Source organism: Panthera onca, chromosome B2 (assembly GCF_046562875.1).
Source record: "Panthera onca isolate mPanOnc1 chromosome B2, mPanOnc1 haplotype 2, whole genome shotgun sequence".
NCBI classification, from domain to species: Eukaryota; Metazoa; Chordata; class Mammalia; order Carnivora; family Felidae; genus Panthera; species Panthera onca.
This window is the reverse complement of record NC_138343.1, coordinates 109,859,491-109,877,396: the sequence shown is the minus strand read 5'-3', so window position 1 is coordinate 109,877,396 and position 17,906 is coordinate 109,859,491. Positions and strand designations below refer to the sequence as shown.

At 38.7% G+C, this 17,906-nt stretch overlaps 1 protein-coding gene and 1 long non-coding RNA gene across 13 annotated transcripts in view; one reads left to right on the top strand and one right to left on the bottom strand.

The window, feature by feature from the left end:
- The window catches only part of PKIB (cAMP-dependent protein kinase inhibitor beta), a 171,993-nt gene that overhangs the window by 90,104 nt on the left and 63,983 nt on the right, over window positions 1-17,906 (bottom strand). For 2 of the 11 annotated variants that reach the window (XM_078447260.2, XM_078447262.2), the window contains exon 1: window positions 13,981-14,114. The exons of 7 other annotated variants lie outside the window; for them this stretch is intronic. The gene's annotated coding sequence lies outside the window, so the exon portion shown is untranslated. Of the gene's footprint in view, window positions 1-13,980; window positions 14,116-17,906 lie in introns of those variants that run through there. 2 more of the 11 variants (XM_060616549.3, XM_078447266.2) reach the window with 2 other exon arrangements.
- The window catches only part of LOC132667591 (uncharacterized), a 101,480-nt gene continuing 97,794 nt past the window's right edge, over window positions 14,221-17,906 (top strand). For both annotated transcript variants that reach the window (XR_013555748.2, XR_013555747.2), the window contains exon 1: window positions 14,221-14,588. This is a non-coding gene — a long non-coding RNA (uncharacterized LOC132667591). The remainder of the gene's footprint in view (window positions 14,589-17,906) is intronic.

Below are 17,906 nucleotides of genomic sequence, written 5' to 3'. Positions count from 1 at the left end.
GCTGAATTTATTTTTCATGTTCACAGAATTTGGGTGGATGGAAAGAAGCATAATTTAAAAAGCCCCCTGCTATAGAGTATAGGCCCAAAGAATAAAATAAAATAGGCAAACTTAGTTTGCACTCTCTTGCATTATATCATTAAAACCCAAAACAAGTCTGTTGTGAATACTGACTGAGTTGTCCTCATGAAATAATATGGTACTTAAAGAATTCTGTAATGACTGAGAGCACAGATTCTAAAGACATACTTTCTGATTATAAATCTGTACTGTGTACATTTGATCTTGTTACTTAACCTTTCTGGGCAGGCCTAGATTTCCCCAAATGTAAAATATCCTTAATAATAGCACCTATCACATACAGTTGTTGCGAGGGTTAAATGATACATGTACTTAATTGAAGTCATATAGAAAAATTCCCAGTACATACTGTGCTTAATGTTTTAGATTTATTAATATTCTTTTTTTTTAATTAAAAAAAATTTTTTATGTTTACTTATTGTTGAGAGAGAGAGAAACAGAGACAGAGGGAGACAGTATAAGCAGGAGAGGGGCAGAGAGAGGGAGACACAGAATCTGAAGCAGGCTCCAGGCTCTGAGCTGTCAGCACAGAGCCTGACGCAGGGCTCAAACCCATGGACTGTGAGATCATGACCTGAGCTGAAGTCAGACGCTTAACAGACTGAGCCACTCAGGTGCCTCTAGATTTATTAATATTCTTATATAACAAAAATAAGTAGAATGCTCCTACCAATGATGCATATGATAAAAACAGCAAAATGATCATGATCACTCTTAAGTGGTAAGCAGCTATAAATAAGGCATCTTAGAAAAACATTTAAATTTTCTATTACTATTGATATATATATCCAAGTAGTCCTCTAACTGAGTGGCTTAGACATATTAGCGAGTGTGCACGCATGGGTGTAAAACAAAAATCTGTGTGAAATTTTTGAGAGGAATTTTTAAGCTTTTAAGTTTTTTTTGTTTTTTGTTTTTTGTAAAGAATATAGTTCCCTCAAGGAATATAGACCCTAATGCAACAGAGAAGCTTTCCCTTTGTACTCACAGCAGCAGGCAAACAGTTAAAGCCCAAGGCCAGAAATACTAGATGAAAACAAAGTGGGAGGAAAGGAAATCAGGTTCCTATCACTTCTCTCTTGCTGGTCAGTGTTAATTATTTCTCAAATCTGACAGCTGCACGTTCCTCTGCTTCACACTTTAGCCTCTGATGCAACTATGTGTTATTCCAAGATATTGAAAGAGCTCAATTTTGGCCTTTAAAACATGCGCCTGGATCTTCAGGAGAAGCCATTGCTCAACACAGGCAACTTTCAATACTAAAAGCAAAATTCAGCCTTCTTACAAAAGCTGATTAGTCTTGACATTTTATCGACTCTCCTGAAGAGCCATTTACGGACTGTGTCAAATATTAAAAATAAAATAAGATGTGGGCCTGGTGAAATTATCTTCTGATTTGACCAAACCAGAATTAACTTGCTGATTTTTCTCAAATGTACATACTTGCTTTGGCTAAATAAAATTAATAGGGAAAGTTACATATTCCATGAGGCATAAAGAAAAAATTACTTTCCATTACCCAGAAACCTTACCTTGCAAACTAAGCCTGAAGGAGAAAGAAACTGGAATGAACGTAGTTGAATGAGAATTTTAGCTGCGACAGCTACCTGACTTGCTCCCAGTTCATGTTTAATTAAATTTACATCAATAATTCCATAAATTGCTTGCATGGTCATAGAACATAAGTTATCATCTTTGATCCTAAGGTCAAATACTTACTGCTAACAACCCTTGTGCCTCAGAGGGAGGCTTGGCCCCCTGCCAAACTGTACTGCTTCATCCACGGGGGCAGGCCCACTACCGTAACACCTCATGGGGGATGATGCACCACCATGGCCCCTTGGTTGCTCGGCAACAACCCCTAATGACTGCTCCTCTGGGACTGCTAGGCAACAGCACTGAGTCCCCCCCAACCAACCCCAGCTGCTCCCAGTGCACTGCTTCTCAAGAGGGCCAGGTTAACAGGAGGCCAGGGGCCCTAAGTGACTAATCACATAATCTATACACATTTCTCAGAATGCTCTCCAACTGTCACTAAATAGAAATCAGTGCAGAGCTAGGTCCTACCCTGAAGGGTACTCTTGAATGTATCCTTAATTTAAACTCTATCCTTGGATCTTTAGAGAAGCAGACAGAAAACTAATGCATCAGAGCCAGAATCTGTGGCCAAAAAAGTCTATTTTAAAAAGCACACACACATAAAGGAGGTCATTCTTTTTTCAATCAGATTTAAAATGTGACTTTCAAAGCTTTCATAATTTCAAAGAACTTTGCTATTTAGATAGTGCCTGTTAACAGACCAAAAAAATGGGGAAAACATAAGAACTTTATAAGCCTATTCCTGCAATGTTTTAACACATAACTCTATTTAAGTATAGCAATGTCAAGGAAAGACCTTCAATTCTTGTCAATAGTTAAACCTACATTTACATACTCAGTTTCAATGTATCAGTTCTATATTCAACAAATCTAAATTAGTCATATTTTTCCATTTATATCCGACCTACCTCTTAGGACAAAGGCAACGACTCAATCAACCAATCTAAAAACTTGCTCACACATCAGAACATGAGTACAGCCTTGCCCCTATCTTCCTCACTGTCCCTTACCTCTCTGTTGTGCAGGAAGAGGCAGGTGCCTTGGGAAACATGGGCTTGCAGCCAGTATACCATAGTACAAATAAGATTCTGCTACTCCACTACTTTAAAACCATCAGTCAAGTCCAAGCTATTTAGCATGGCATGGAAGGCACTTCTGAATCTACTTCCCATCAAACTTCCAGCCACACCTGCTGGGTCCACTATGTGATTTAATTATAGTTCCCTAAACACACTACACACTTTAGGTCTCTTTCCTCTTCCTAGGACACATTCCCCTTTGCCTGGAAAACTATTGGTTATCTGTCAAGATTTAGCAATAACATCACCTCCTCTGAGAAACTGTCCCTGATTTTAGAATTACATATAACTACCTCTGAGCATCTCTACAACTGATTCATACTACTGTGATGGCATTAGTCACATAGTTTTACAGTTATTTACCTACTCAACATTAACCCCATGTTGTTCAAGGGCTAGAACCTTATTCTGTTCAACCTGGTTTCCTCGGTGCCTGGCATATTCCTTAGCATTAAGGAGGTGTTTATACTATATTTAATAATGATTACAAAATAATGCGCCTAGACAAAATTGTAAAATACATGCGGATAAGGCATTTTTAACCTCTTAATTAAACAGGGATGGGTAGCAAAGCAATTTACTAAAAAATAAAATGAAAAGTAATCTCCTGAATTTGGGGCTGCTCTTCTCTGTAAACTATGATGAATCATTCTGAGCAAATAAGTAGATAGCTCTGCCGTGATACAACCCATCCAGTATTATGGCTAAAATAAACACATTGCCTGCGCCCCTTTTGTTATAATTATAATAACATCAAACTCAAGGGAGCTGCATGGTCTGGTAACCAAATCACTAAAAGCTAGTCTGGAGCTGGTAATAGGGAAGATACTTTCCCTTTCAGTTTAGCAACTCTTAGAAGAGCTTTTGGGGGCACCTAGGTGGCTCAGTTGGTTAAGCGTCCAACCTTGGCTCAGGTCATGATCTCACAGTTTGTGGGTTCGAGCCCCATGTTGGGCTCTGTGCTAACAGGTCAGAGCTTGGAACCTGTTTCAGATTCTGTGTTTCTCTCTCTCTCTGCCCCTTCCCTGCTTGTGAGCTCTCTCTCGCTCACTGGCTCTCTCACTCTCTCTGTCAAAAATAAATAAATAAACATTAAAAAAAAGTTTTTGAAGAAATCTTGGTGTAAGTAAAATAGAGAAGAGAGTATAAAAGAAACTAAATAACTAAACACCAATAAAGCAAGAAAACATTTTAATTTTAAAGTTTCCTAAATAATAATTTGCAAAATTTTATTTATTCAACATCTGTCTCCCTCAAAACACTAATTTAAGAAATAGGAACATGACCAAACAAAACACAAAAGCCCACAAATGTTGCAACAAAGTGTAATATCTCAAAGCTGTTCAACCTTGCCTCACCACCTCAGGAGCTACAAATACAGGCCTCCATTTTTTAATATAAAAATACTTCTATGATTTTTTATAATAAGTGCACATATATGTTTATGTAAACATATTACCAAATACTTTGATATTAGCAGTAATATGACTATCTAGGTTAATCCATGCAATACAAATTCTAATCAATGGAAATCTGAATTGTGCGCCTATCTGTTAAACTCAGAGAATTCTTAGTCTATTAAGAGCTTGTGGGTCCCATATACAGCTAAGGCTGTGTGCTTCCTCAGGTAGGAAACCTGTATCCTTGGAAGTATTTGACTGTGTGCCAGAAGGTACTCACAACCACGTGATAAATTTTGAATATCAAAGCAGTCTTACTTGATAGTATATATATTAAAGAATATTTATATTAATTAAAACAAAAGAGGGGCGCCTGGGTGGCTCAGTCGGTTGAGCGACTGGCTTTGGCTCAGGTCATGATCTCACGGTTTGTGAGTTCAAGCCCCGCGTCAGGCTCTGTGCTGACAGCTCAGAGCCTGGAGCCTGCTTCGGATTCTGTGTCTCCCTCTCTTTCTCTGCCCCTCCCCCACTCATGCTCTGTCTCTCTCTGTCTCAGAAATAAACATTAAAAAAAAACTAAAAAAAAAAAAAGAAACACGTTATAAATTAGAATGCAGGGGCACCTGGGTGGCTCAGTTGGTTAAGTGTTGGACTTCAGCTCCAGTCATCACCTCACCATTGTGAGTTCAAGCCCCGCATGGGGCTCTGCACAGACAGTGCAGAGTGGGCTTTGTATCCTGTCTCCTTCTCTCTGCCCACCACCACTCATGCATGTGCTCTCTCAAAATAAATAAATAAACTTTTTAAAAAATTGTTAAAAAGAAGTAGAATGCAAAATTTATACTTACTTGTAAGATGAATATAAAATTTCATTGAAACTTTGCACTTTTCTATGGAGCACTTAAGTTATACCCTAGATTTCTGGGAATTTTTTGGTGGAAAAGAGGGAGAACAATTTGACCACAGCATAACAGAGTAGGACCACCATTTCCTCCATTCTGGATAAGACACTGCTATTGATACAACTTAAAAATACACTACTTTTGTTTGACAAGCACTTCACAATACCAATTCATATTGAATTGCCATAAACCAAAAATTTTTAAGCCAATTCTACAAATAACCATTTTTTCACTGTCTGGTTTCTTTTAAAAATGCATGCCACTCATATTTATCCTCATCTAAACAACCTGTCAAAATAATTTTTGACTCATAGAGTACCACACTGATTATATGACTTCCTACTCAAAAACTTTCAAGAATGCAAATTAGCTACAAATTTAAGTCCAAAGTTTTCATGCTAGCATATAAAATTCTTCACCACAGGGACGCCTGGGTGCCTCAGTCAGTTAAGCATACAACTTCTGCTCAGGTCATGCTCTCTCGGCCTGTGGGGTCGAGCCCCAAGTCGGGCTCTGTGCTGACAGCTCAGAGCCTGGAGCCTGCTTCAGATTCTGTGTCTCCCTCTCTCTCTGCCCCTCTTCTGCTCATGCTGTATCTGTCTCTGTCTCTGTCCCTCTCAAAAATAAATAAACATTAAAAAAAATTAAAATTCTTCACTACAGCTCCAATGTATCTTTCTACCCAGTCCCTAAAATTCTTTTTTAATTTTTTTTTTTATTTTATTTGACAGGGAGAGAGAGAGAGAGAGCACAAACAGGGGAAAAGGAGAGAGAGAGAAAGAGAAAGAGAGACAGAGAGACAGAGACAGAGACAGAGAATCTTAAGCAGGCTCTGCGCTCAGCACAGAGCCTGACTCAGGGCTTTCAGGGCTCGATCCCACAACCCTGGGATTGTGACCTGAGCCGAAATCAAGAGTCAGATAATTAACCAACTGAGCCACCCAGGCAACCCTCAATTTTGTTTTTTTAAAGTTCCATATATGCAAAGGATTTTATAATTAATGGTGGAAATATAGGTAGAACCTATTTTCTTCTTAATATAATTCTGAAACTTCTTGATTTTTCACTGCAATGTAAATTATCTCACAAACACTTCAAAAATTTTAAAGTTAAAACTTAGTGGTATTTTAAGTGGCAAATATTACGGGCTCTGGAAATAAAATATAGAATAACTCATTACAGTGTAACAAGGCAGAGTTGACAAAAAAGATAAGATTGAGTAAGAATCTGTGATTCTTGGTGAAGAATTTACAATAGCAAGCACATATGGTTCTTGAAAAAACTGAATTCTACATTTGAATGTTGCTAATATTTAAAGCAATGTATTTTAATGGATTGGGTATGTTTTTCTTTTGCTTTCTCATTTCTCAAATCATTGATTACCACAGGGTGCAGCAAAATTAGAATGTACTCTTTTGGTAAAATGGAAAATTATCTGTTTCATACCCTTGAGATCTGAAAGTTTATCTAACCAAAAACCATTTTACGGGTTACTTTACATATGAAGGAAAAATGCTGGTTTTTTAAAAATTTGCAATAGTATACAAACTGTATAACATCATTACATCAATATAAAAATATAACCTTACAAACATACAAAGATTGGAAGATACTCAGTATTGAATATTAAAACTAATATTAAAAAATCTTTAAATGTTCTTGTGTGATGGCTTTATGATAAAAATATCTGAAAGAAGTTGACAAAGTAAACCTTTAACAATATTTTTGTAAGACAATTTGAGATATTTTCAGATAAAGCCTAAATCGTTATTATACAAAATCCTGATTTCATTAACAAAATCCATATTTCAAGTGGATCATATTGAGATAAAACAACAAAGTAAAGAAGTAAACCCTTTGACTATTAAGACCAGTAATAATTATTGATAAATAATATAAAAAGTTTTCAACAAATTAGGATAAATTAAGATACTTTATTTAAAGGGTTGGTAAAAATAAACATCTATGAGTAAAAAAGTGCTTTGTTTCTTCCCATTCTCCCCATTTTGCAGTTAAACTGGAAAGGTTTATATGTCCTTTCAAAGCATTCAAACTAGAACCCAAAACATGGACTCCTCAAGAGTTGGAACAACTTAATGCTGGGTTTTACTTGAAGCTTAATACTTTTTGGCAAAACTCCACAGACATTTCAGGGAACTGACCCAGATCTACCCTGTGAGGAAAACATATCTCACATCCCCTGACAACCTGCTCCCACTCCTCCTTGAGGCAAACAAATAAAAATTATACCCTCCATGTTGTAGACTGGTCCCATTTCTGCACTGTCAAATCCAAGTGGTACAAATTAATGGAAAACCCGAAATGACCTGGTTTAAACCAAACCTAGTTCAGTGGGTATATGACTTGGACTATTTCAGGATACAGTGGATGCATTGCCCAAGTGAACACATTGCTTTTTTTGTAACCATTTTTACAACTAATACTGAGCACAGGGCATGTGTCATGCTCAGCAGCGACTGTTCAGAATGTCCAATTCGAGGGGCACCTGGCTGGCTCAGTCGGTGGAGCATGTGACTCTTGAACTCAGGGTCAGGAGTTCAAGTCCCACATTGGGTATAGAGCTTAGATCAAAACAACAACAACACAAAAAAATAAGACAAAACAAAACAACAACAACATTAAAAAGCTAACAGGTGGCTAATTTAAGAGGATGAAAAATGAATAAATATATTAATGAATAAATAAATGTTTAAAAAAAAAAAAAAAGAATGTCCAATATGAGTGAGTGAGCTGAGTATTTCGAATTAGAATGGTTGGTAAGCTGTGAATTTAAGCCCCAGTCAAATCCGGCATTTGATCTCAAATCTGCTACTTTCTATTAAATGACTTTGAAAAGATATTCTCTTCACCTACTTATTTAGAAAATAGAGCCATAGGACCAACTCCACAGATTGGAGAATAAATGTAATATGTGAAAGCACCTAGTCTGGGCCTGGTATGTTGTTCAGTAAATAGTTAAGTTTCCACTCGCTTAACATGTATGCTCATTTCCACGTGAAGAAAAAATTAACATGGTCCCTTCGAAAAATTTTAAGCCTCTGTTACATTTTGAAAAATACATTATACGTTGAAGTTCTCTACATTTGCCCTCATCCCATTTCCTCCTTTGGAAATCAGCTCCATAAACTATCTTTTCTGTGCCTTCCGCCTCTCCCACACTAATCACTTCTTCATGGCATCGAAAGAATCAAGACCTCTCTTTGAAACAGTAACTAAAAATTAATTTGACCCTATGTCCTGACTCCCACTACCCACCTACCTTTTTCTCCCATTTTTTGGTTACAGTCATAGGATGGGCACTCAACACTGGCTGATCCCATTCTCTTACTTTCCATTTTTCACCCAAAAAAATCTGGCTTCCACCTCCCAATCATAAAACTATTACTCTGACTGGTAGGCTACTTGTCAAATAAAAAATCCTTTCAGCCCTTTTCCTACAAGGTCATCTCATGACTATGACCTATTGGTCACACCACACATTTTGACGCGCTACATACCCTTGTTGCTATGACAATGCCCTTTCCAGCTTCCCTTTTTTGGGCTCTCAGGAGAATTCACTTCCTAGGCTTCCATTTTATCCCACTTCCCTTCTCATTCTACGTGCTTGCCATAGAAGTCTCATCATTATAGTTAACTTCCTGTATGCCTCCTGAGCTTGTTAAAAAACAGCCTCTTGGATATCTTCAACTCTGATTCCTCTTTTACTCATCATCTTCCCCCATACCCACTATATTAGTTTCCTAGGGCTGCCACAACAAATTGCCACAAACCAAGTGCCTTAAAACAATATGAATTTACTCCCACACAGTTTGGGAGGTCAGCAATCCAAAGTCAAGGTGTCAGTAGGGTTGGTTCTTTCTTGGGGATTCAGAAAGAGAATCTGTTCCATAGATCTCTCCTAGCTTCTGGTGGCTGCTGGCAAATCTTGGAATTCCTTGCATCTGCATAACTCCAGTCTCTGCCTCTATGTTTGTCTTCCTCCGTGTCTGTCTCTGTGTCTTTTTTTTTTCTTATAAGGATAGTAATTGTATTGGGTTAGGGGACCACCCTAGTCCATATTAACCAATTACAACTGCAATGACCCACTTTCTAAATAAGGTCACATTCTGAAAATCCAAGAAGTACATGAATTTTGAGGAGACATTATCCAACCCAGTAAATCTGCCAAATATGCCCTCATTCTTATATTGCCTCAAACCTCAAGCCAAGACTCTGAGAAGCACTCTCTACTCCCACCTCTTTCTAACTTCATATCCCACTTGTCAAACCTGATCATCTTCAGCTTCTAATATTTCTACACTTCAAATACTCTTGTTCATCTCTAATTCATCATCCCTAATCCCCAATTTACTCTTTAACATCTCTTTCTGGGGCTACTACACTAGGTGTCCAACCTCCCTCAAATCCAAACTTGTCAGAGTTACAAGAGTATATATAAATACATACATACAATTTCATGGCATATTAGAAAGATGTAGAGCTGCTTTTTATTTTTTGTTACTGCTTCTTTACTGCAATGCACACAATCATGATAGCTCTCCTTCTTCAGGGATGTAGGAACTAAAAGAAAGAGTGGTTTCTGTGGAAGCTCTGGACTCTATAACATCTTCTTTTGGCTTGGTGGATTCTTTATAAACCTTTAGCATGTGGAAAATCTATCATATCTACAATCTAGCTTTTTATTAGATTTCAAGGCCTCTTTGGGAAAGACAGACAAGAGGGGCTTATTTCAGTGTTTTGAAATTTAATAGTATACCTTGGCTCCAGAGACTCCACAAGAGAAGTACTTATTCTCATTTTTTAAATAAACAAGCATAATAAACTAATGTAATTACATGAGTTATAAGCCATCCTTAGTTATGTGCATGCATGTGCATGCACACGTGCACACACGCATACACTGATTTTTAAAAATATTGTTTTCTTCTGAGACATATTAGCCCGGCCCATAAAGATAAGAAATAAAAAATTTTATAGTAATTTAAGTAGACACATGCTTGGGAAGACAGCTTAACTCTTCCCTGTCTTCCATAGTTTTATTCCTGAAACTATCACACTGGATATCAGTTTCCTCCTTTATTCCACCTCAAAAGTGAAAGTCTTAGAGTTAACCATGGTGATTTCCATATTCCCAAGTGAGGATTCTTTTTCATCAACATAGTAGATTTTAGAGCTTAAGGAAGTAGAGACTATGGGAAGGGAGAATTTAAGAAATAGAAGAAAAAAATTAGCTCCATTAATTTTGCCTATAAATGCTGCAAACAAGTTCGAGCCATCTTGGCCCCAGACTATGTAATCTCAAAGTGCCTCCATTTTCTTTGACCCTCTTTCCAGTCTGAGAAATCTCATTCTAACTGATCCAGGATTCCAGGTGAGATTACCTCTTCCTGTTCAGGAATACAGTATAATGAATCCAAATTATTTTATTCTTAGACAACTCTGAACTTCTTTTGCAACTAAATACCCAACTCTTGGACACCATCGTATTTTAGAAGTAGAAGTGTCTGGAGGACACAAATCCACTCTGATTTATAAAGCCCACAGCCTGCACGGTACCCAGGCATAAAACTGGTCTTGCCATTGAGAACTGGAATAAAGAGAATATCTCACTTGAGTGAAGAGTAGACTATTTGAGTTCTCAAAATCAGTTGTATATCCAATAAAACAACAGCAACAACAACAAAATAACCACTTTTGGTATGTTCAGATTCTTAACCTGGAGTTCTTTTTATGTAATGTCACCAACTGATCATGATATAAAAAGTACATACAGCATATTAACATAAAAATTTCTGAGACCAACAAGATTCAGAAAAGCACTGTACTAATGGCAGAAGTTTTAAAATACGAATACAGGAGCTCTAGATTTATTCTCAATACGTGATTTTTATACACATCATAAATATGCAATCATAGGCCTTAGATCTCCACATCTAAGAATAGAGTATGTTTAATTATTATTTAAAAGAATTATGTGGCATCATGGTTAAGGAAGCTTATTTTATCATAGGATTTTAGGGTTTTTATATTCAGAAAAATTATTTTTTAACTCAATTAAAATCTTGTATTGAAGGAATGGAAAACCACTGAATTTACTATCTGCCCATTAAGGTCTGAGTCTCATCAACATTTTAAAACACAATTTTCAAATTGCTTTCTCTCTCATTTTCAATGGACATAGAAGGAAATTTAGTCTTTATTAAGCCTGATTTACTCTCATTAAGCATTAAAAAAAGAAATTGGGGAGAGGTATGAATAGGCAGAAAACAGAGGATTTTTAGGGCAATGAAAATACTCTGTATGATATTACAATAATGGATGCCTGTCATTACACATTTGCCCAAACAATGTGCATAGAATGTACAAGAGTGAATCCTAGGTTAACTATGGACTTTGAATGATTACAATATGTCAGTGTAGGTTTATCCATTGTAATAAATGCACCAGTCCTGTGGACGATTTTGATAATGGGGGAGGCTATACATGTGTGAAGGCACCGGTTATATGGGAAATCTCTGTACTTTCCTTTCAATTTTACTTTGAATCTAAAACTGTTGCAAAAAAAAAAAAAAACTGTCTTTAAAAATATTTTATTTCTGAGAAATACTACTTTTTTTCAAAATTATCTGAGCTCTAAATTCGAAAGAAAGAAAAGTGTTTCCTCTCCCAACCTTCTCTCTACATATATGTATCAAATCATATATGATCCAGTAAGAAACATTTATGTCTCCAGAATTTTTGACTTTTTGTAAATATAAAACTTCTACCTAAAAATCACTCTATAATGCTCTTTAAAAGCTAGACATAGTTTATCATACAACTCAGCAATTCCACTGATGAATATCTACCTATGAGAAATGAAAACATATGTACCCACTAAGACTTGCATGAAAATGTCCTTAGCATCATGATTCATAATAGCCTCAAAATGAAAACAACACAAATGTCCATTCACTAATGAAGAGAGACAGAATGTGGTATATCCATACAATGGAAAAAAAGAAATGAAATACTGATACATCCTACAACATAGATGAATCTCAAAAACATTATGCTACGTAAAAGAAGCCATAAACAAAAGGCCACATATTGGATGATTCCACTTATAAGAAATGTCCAGAAAAGACAAATCTATAGAAACTGTAAAGAGATTAGTGGTTGGGAGTGAGAACAGAGATTAACCATAAATGGACATGAGGAATCTTTTGGGGGTGATGAAAGTGTTATAAAAACTGAGTTATGATAATGTTTTTACAACTTGGTAAATTTTCCTTAAAAATCACTGAAAGGGATAAATTTCTAAAAATCTAAATTTCTAGTTTAAAATTGACTAAAGAGGAGAAAAATTGTCTAACACAAATGGTATGTGACACATTTTTAAATTTCCTGCATAAGTATTCCATTAGCCTTGGATATTTTGTTGTAGAAAGATGTGGCAAAGACTAAAGTCAATTACTTAAGACTCCCCCCCCCAAAAAACAAATCATACTTTGCTTCAAAATGGAATCATTTTATCTTCTGAAGCGTCTTTTTAGAAAATGAACGCTTTTGAGTAGTATCTACAGAGGGGCATTCTAGTATGGATCATATCAGTAGGAAACAAAAAAGGTTTTCAAAATGTTGGCCTAACCAACCTCGATCCACAATCTACCCCATTACAGGACTTTCTGTGAGCTTTATGGCCATCAGATCTCATTTTAACAACACAAATTCTGAGCTTTCTGAATATTAAATCTCAGAAGGATTTTTTTTAATGTGTAGAAACGCCGATATGAAGAAAGGCATCTTGTGAAGAGACAAAGTGGAGAGACAGATTTTGAATCTACATGTACATAAAGAAAGATGTAATGCTTACAGTAATTCTTACCCAATTCTTTTTCAGTATACAAACCGTTGTGTTTTTACTTTTTGATTTTTTTCTAAGTGGATATTTAAGTGGTCTCCGAGCTCAGATTTCTACTTTCTGTCCTGCACAGACTCCGACTAGTAATAACTGAGGGGGTTTTTTTTGGAGGGGGTAGTGTGGGGTGAGGTGGGGGCTGGAGGGTTAAGTGTGTTTCCCTTTTACCCCGCTCATGCTAAACGTTTTCCAAAGGAACCGAGTTCAGTTGCGCTCCCTGGGATGAATTGTACGAAGATGGGACTGGAGGGTCAGTCTCAGCCTTACTCTGCAGGGAGCCAGCAGAGGCAGACGGGCCATCTCCCCCAGAAGACACTTTCAGGTGCTTCCCCAAGGGATTACAGCAGCAGCAAGCAGGACCCACGCCCTCCATCTCCTAAGCCCCTGCGAACATATTACACTCGGGTCCCTCCCGGGCAGGAGTCCTAGGCTCGGGGGAACCTCAGGATCATCCGGTCTAATCAGTCCCGTATTTTGTCAAAGAATGAACGGAGACTAGTGAGGTGAGATGAGGTGAGTTGGCTAAAGCCACAGAGCCTGACGCTGGCAGAGCGGGTTAGAACTCGCGTCTCTCTGCTTTTCCGGTGGCCGCCAGCAGCTGCCTGGGGCTGGGAACGCGCAGCCCAAGGAAAACGACGTGGCATTGCCGGCGAGAGAGGCTAAGGGCTCAACAACTCAGGACAGGAGGTCACTAATGTCCACCTTCAGGGCAGACTCGGCAAAAAGCACGTAACCAAACCTCCCAGGTTATGCCTGTTGACCTAAGCTCCCCTTTGCACCCAGACAGTACCTCAGTTTGCATACTAATGATGTGGCCGCTCTAGCACACCGGGCACCTGCTTTGAATTCCCCCGTGCCTGTGCAGACTGAGCGGAAAATGGGAAAGTTGCACTTACCACATCTTCCCTCACTCAGTCTCCCCCGACTCCCCAAGTCCTTTTCCTCCCTCCTTCGCACCAGCCACGCTCACGCCCGCTATCCCTCCACCTGGTACGTACCAGCAGCGCGCAGAGCTCCGCGCTGAGCCTGGGCCAGGTGTCCTCGCGCACGGGTTCGCCCAGCCTCCCTATGGCCGAGAGCTGCGACGCGGGCTCCAGCTCCCTGCCGCCTTACCCGTCCACTGCGATGCGGACGCCTCTGAGCTGCTGGGCTGGGGCGCAGCCAGAAGGTGGCAGTGACTCGGGGGGCGGAGGGAGCGACAGGCTGGACCCGCCCCCGTCGCAGAGCGCTCCCCCCCACGCCACGCACACACCCTCCTCGGTATCCGCGTGCAGTGGAGCGCTGGGCGCCGTGAGGCTCGCGGGGAAGAGCGTCAGTGGCTCTTCCCGGTTGGCGCCCCGCGCAGGACTCTCCTGCAAGCGTGTTAATAAAACTCGTCAGTGATCATCACAGAACCTCTGTTCTCCCCCCCTGCCAACTCTGTCCTCCTGGGTGACTGCTCAGGTTGTGTTAAGAATTCGCTTGATGTGAGTGCAGGAATTTCGCCACTCTCCCAGTTCCCAAGACGCTACAACTTGTCGGTTCGACCCATCGTGTGCGCCCGGGGGATGTATTCTCCAAGAGTCCTAAGGTTGCGTTTTGATCTACTCGTGACTGTTTGGAGAAGGTAGGAATGTGCATAGTTTTCTTATCTGCACCCAGAATCTGGGTCTTCGTGTTTATTAGATTATTTTAACAGATTGGGAAGGAACATGCAATGCCAACAACTTTTAGGCAAAGAAAAATAGATAACAATGCCATATCCAGTTTCGTTTTCAGGTTCTCACAAGGAAAATTAGGTCCTTATTAGGGTTTCATTGTGTCCTTTGAAAGCCATATTACCTGGAGCCTGCTTCGGATTCTGTGTCTCCCTCTCTCTCTAACCCTCCCCTGCTCATGCTCTGTCTCTCTCTGTCTCAAAAATAAAATAAAACATTAAAAAAATTTTTTAAAAAAAGAAAGCCATATTAAATGGATGACAATAGTGCTGAAAAAATTAAGATACGATTCTCTAGTTTGTCCTCATTAAAGTCCTGAGATCGCCCCTGTTTTCCTGAAAGTCGTTTTTAGTGCTTAGAATCTTAATACCAATATTCGCATTGGCATTCTGCTCTGGCTTCCTAACCAAGGCCTATGATACCTGCTTCACTAACGACTACTTCTAAATTCCCTTTTTAGGCAAAGGCTATGTGAGATACGAAATTATAATCAGTCAAATATTTGATTTAAAATACCAACTAATGGTGCTACAATCAGGCCCTTTAAGTTACTTAATATTCTTACCCCCACAATGTAGTAATAATCATCACTATTTTCATTTAACAAACCGAGGTCCAGCGAGGTTAGATAAGGTTTGAATAAAGTGAAATAGCTAAGACTGAAAATCAGTTTTTGAACTTAGGTTTTTCTGCCTTTAAGGTTGATCAACTTTTCTAAACTTAAGATCTGTTAATAAAGCTTATGATTTTTCTAAATGTCGATCCTGTATGTTTTATCTTCTAAGAACATAGTTACTTGTGTGGTTGTTCAAATATTAATTAAAGGAATTGACATTGATATTTTTAGTGTAACTTCAAACCTTATTGACATTATCAAAAATATTTGTATACCAAATATATTATAAACATTATTATTAAGGCAAATTATTCTGAGTCCTATTCATTTGAGATAGCCTATAATAGAGAATGATACTAAAATGTTTAAATATTTGAGTTATACTATGATGATCGGATTTTTATGATTCTGCAACTATATTCCTTGTACTCACAAAATTTGTTTTGTTAGCCTTGTATTTTGGGTTAAATTTGATAATATCATTAGTCTTTACTGATATACTTTTAAATTACATATTTGAAATAATCAGAATCACTTGAATGTATGTCCATGAACACTCTATCTTCAGTAGCTAGAGTAGCACAAAACAAGTGCTTAAAAGCAGTTTTTTAATGAAAAAATGTAATTTCACTTCCTACAATTAAGACAAAATAATTACTTAAGAAACCACTGTAGAATGCTTTTGTCTACTTAGAATAGATTGAAGATTTTTGATAGTCTCTCACTTCTATAGGAAAGTAAGGGAGATGATGCCATCAGGTAAACAGCCTAAAGGTTTGCAGTAACTGTTGCTAAGAATGGTAGAGAGAACCTGACCATAAATCCAAAGAAGTACTTTTGAGTCCAGGAACTCGTGGTGGTAGTAGTTGCACACGGTTGTGTGAATTTTTGTAAAATGCATGTTTCTAAATGCAGAAAGTTTAGGGGCTCCTGGGTGGCTCAGTCGGTTAAGCAGCCGACTTTGGCTCAGGTCATGATCTCACGGTCCGTGGGTTCGAGCCCCGCGTCGGGCTCTGTGCTGAAAGCTCAGAGCCTGGAGCCTGTTTCAGATTCTGTGTCTCCCTCTCTCTGACCCTCCCCCGTTCATGCTCTGTCTCTCTCTGTCTCAAAAATAAATAAATGTTAAAAAAAAAATTTTTTTTAAATGCAGAAAGTTTAATCAACTGTGGGGCTTTACCAAGTGGTCTGATGGAAAAACTAGGAGAAAACTTGGCTGCCATTACTAAGAGAGCAGTTGAAGGACAGAGCCATGAGATTAGTGTAATACTACATAGGAGAATAGGTGGAGACATAAAAAAAAAAGGAGAGAAAAAGAAGTTAAGGAGCTACAGATGTAAATCAAATGAGGGAGAGAGAAAAATAAGCTATAGTCAAGGTGGGATAGGCTTCTTGAAAGTTCTAATAGTAGTGATGACATGGTTTATGGAAGAAAAGTGGGTGAGGTTGGCTGACATAGAATGAAGATGAAGAAGTTGGAGACTAAGGTACTGGAAAGGCCTTTCACATGGACACTGAAGCCACCAACAATTAGGAGAAGCCATGAGAGTGAGTCAGATACCAAAGATTTCCATGAATGTGGTGGAATGATCTGAAGCCAAGTGGATGACTGTGCAGATTTGGGGCAGAAGGTAACTATACAGGAAGCAAGGGGCTAAACAGATCAAGGGCTGATATAAGAGGTGGTCCACTGTTCAAAATCAATACTGGGGAGCTACAAGGATATCAATGCTGCCTTCCATGGCTCTAGGAAGTTAAACAATAAGCATTTTATCCTGAGGAAAGAAGATCTATGGGAAACTATTCTCAGAAGAAAGTTGATTTTCACATAAAGCAAGAAAATGGATAGAGCATAGTGTGAAGAAGTTACCAAGGTAGTGGAATTTATCAGTATTGAACGAAGACTCTGCAAGGTCAGAGTGGATACATTTAGAAGGCAGAGCTGGCCTCGCAAGTATCCAGCCTGTGAGTAGCACAGGGCTCTATTCTAAAAAGGCCCTGGGGCACCTGGGTGGCTCAGTCAGTTAAGCATCTGACTCTTGGTTTCGGCTCAAGTAGTGATCTCACAGTTTGTGGGTTCGAGTCCCAAGTCAGGCTCTTCACTGCCAGAATCTCTGCTTGGGATTCTTTCTCTTGCCCTCCTTCTCTTCCCCTTCCCTGGGGGATCTCTATTTCAAAATAAATAAATAAACATTAAAAAGAAGAAGAAGAAGAAGGAGAAGGAGAAGAAGAAGGAAAAAGAGAAGACAGCTCCATGGTTCCCTTACAACTCTTCTGTTCTTGTCTTGAAATTCCTAGTTTTAAAGTGACCCCACATTTTAATTTTGCAATGGTTCCCCCAAATTATGCAGCCAGTCCTGTTTGGGGGAAGTGAAGAAATTGGAGTACAGAGAAGGAAGAAGCAGTACAATCCCTCTGAGAATTAAAGTATGGGAGAGACTGAATCAGGAGGTGGTATTGTGAGGGGAAGCCAAGAATGGAGGAGGAAGCTGTGTAGTTGTAGGGTTTCAAGTGACATCCACTTAGGCTCTCTTCAGGGCCAGGCCAGCTGAGATGCGGGCAGGAGAGGCACACAGCAGTCCCCATCAGACTGTTCCATGTTTCCAGAGGCTAG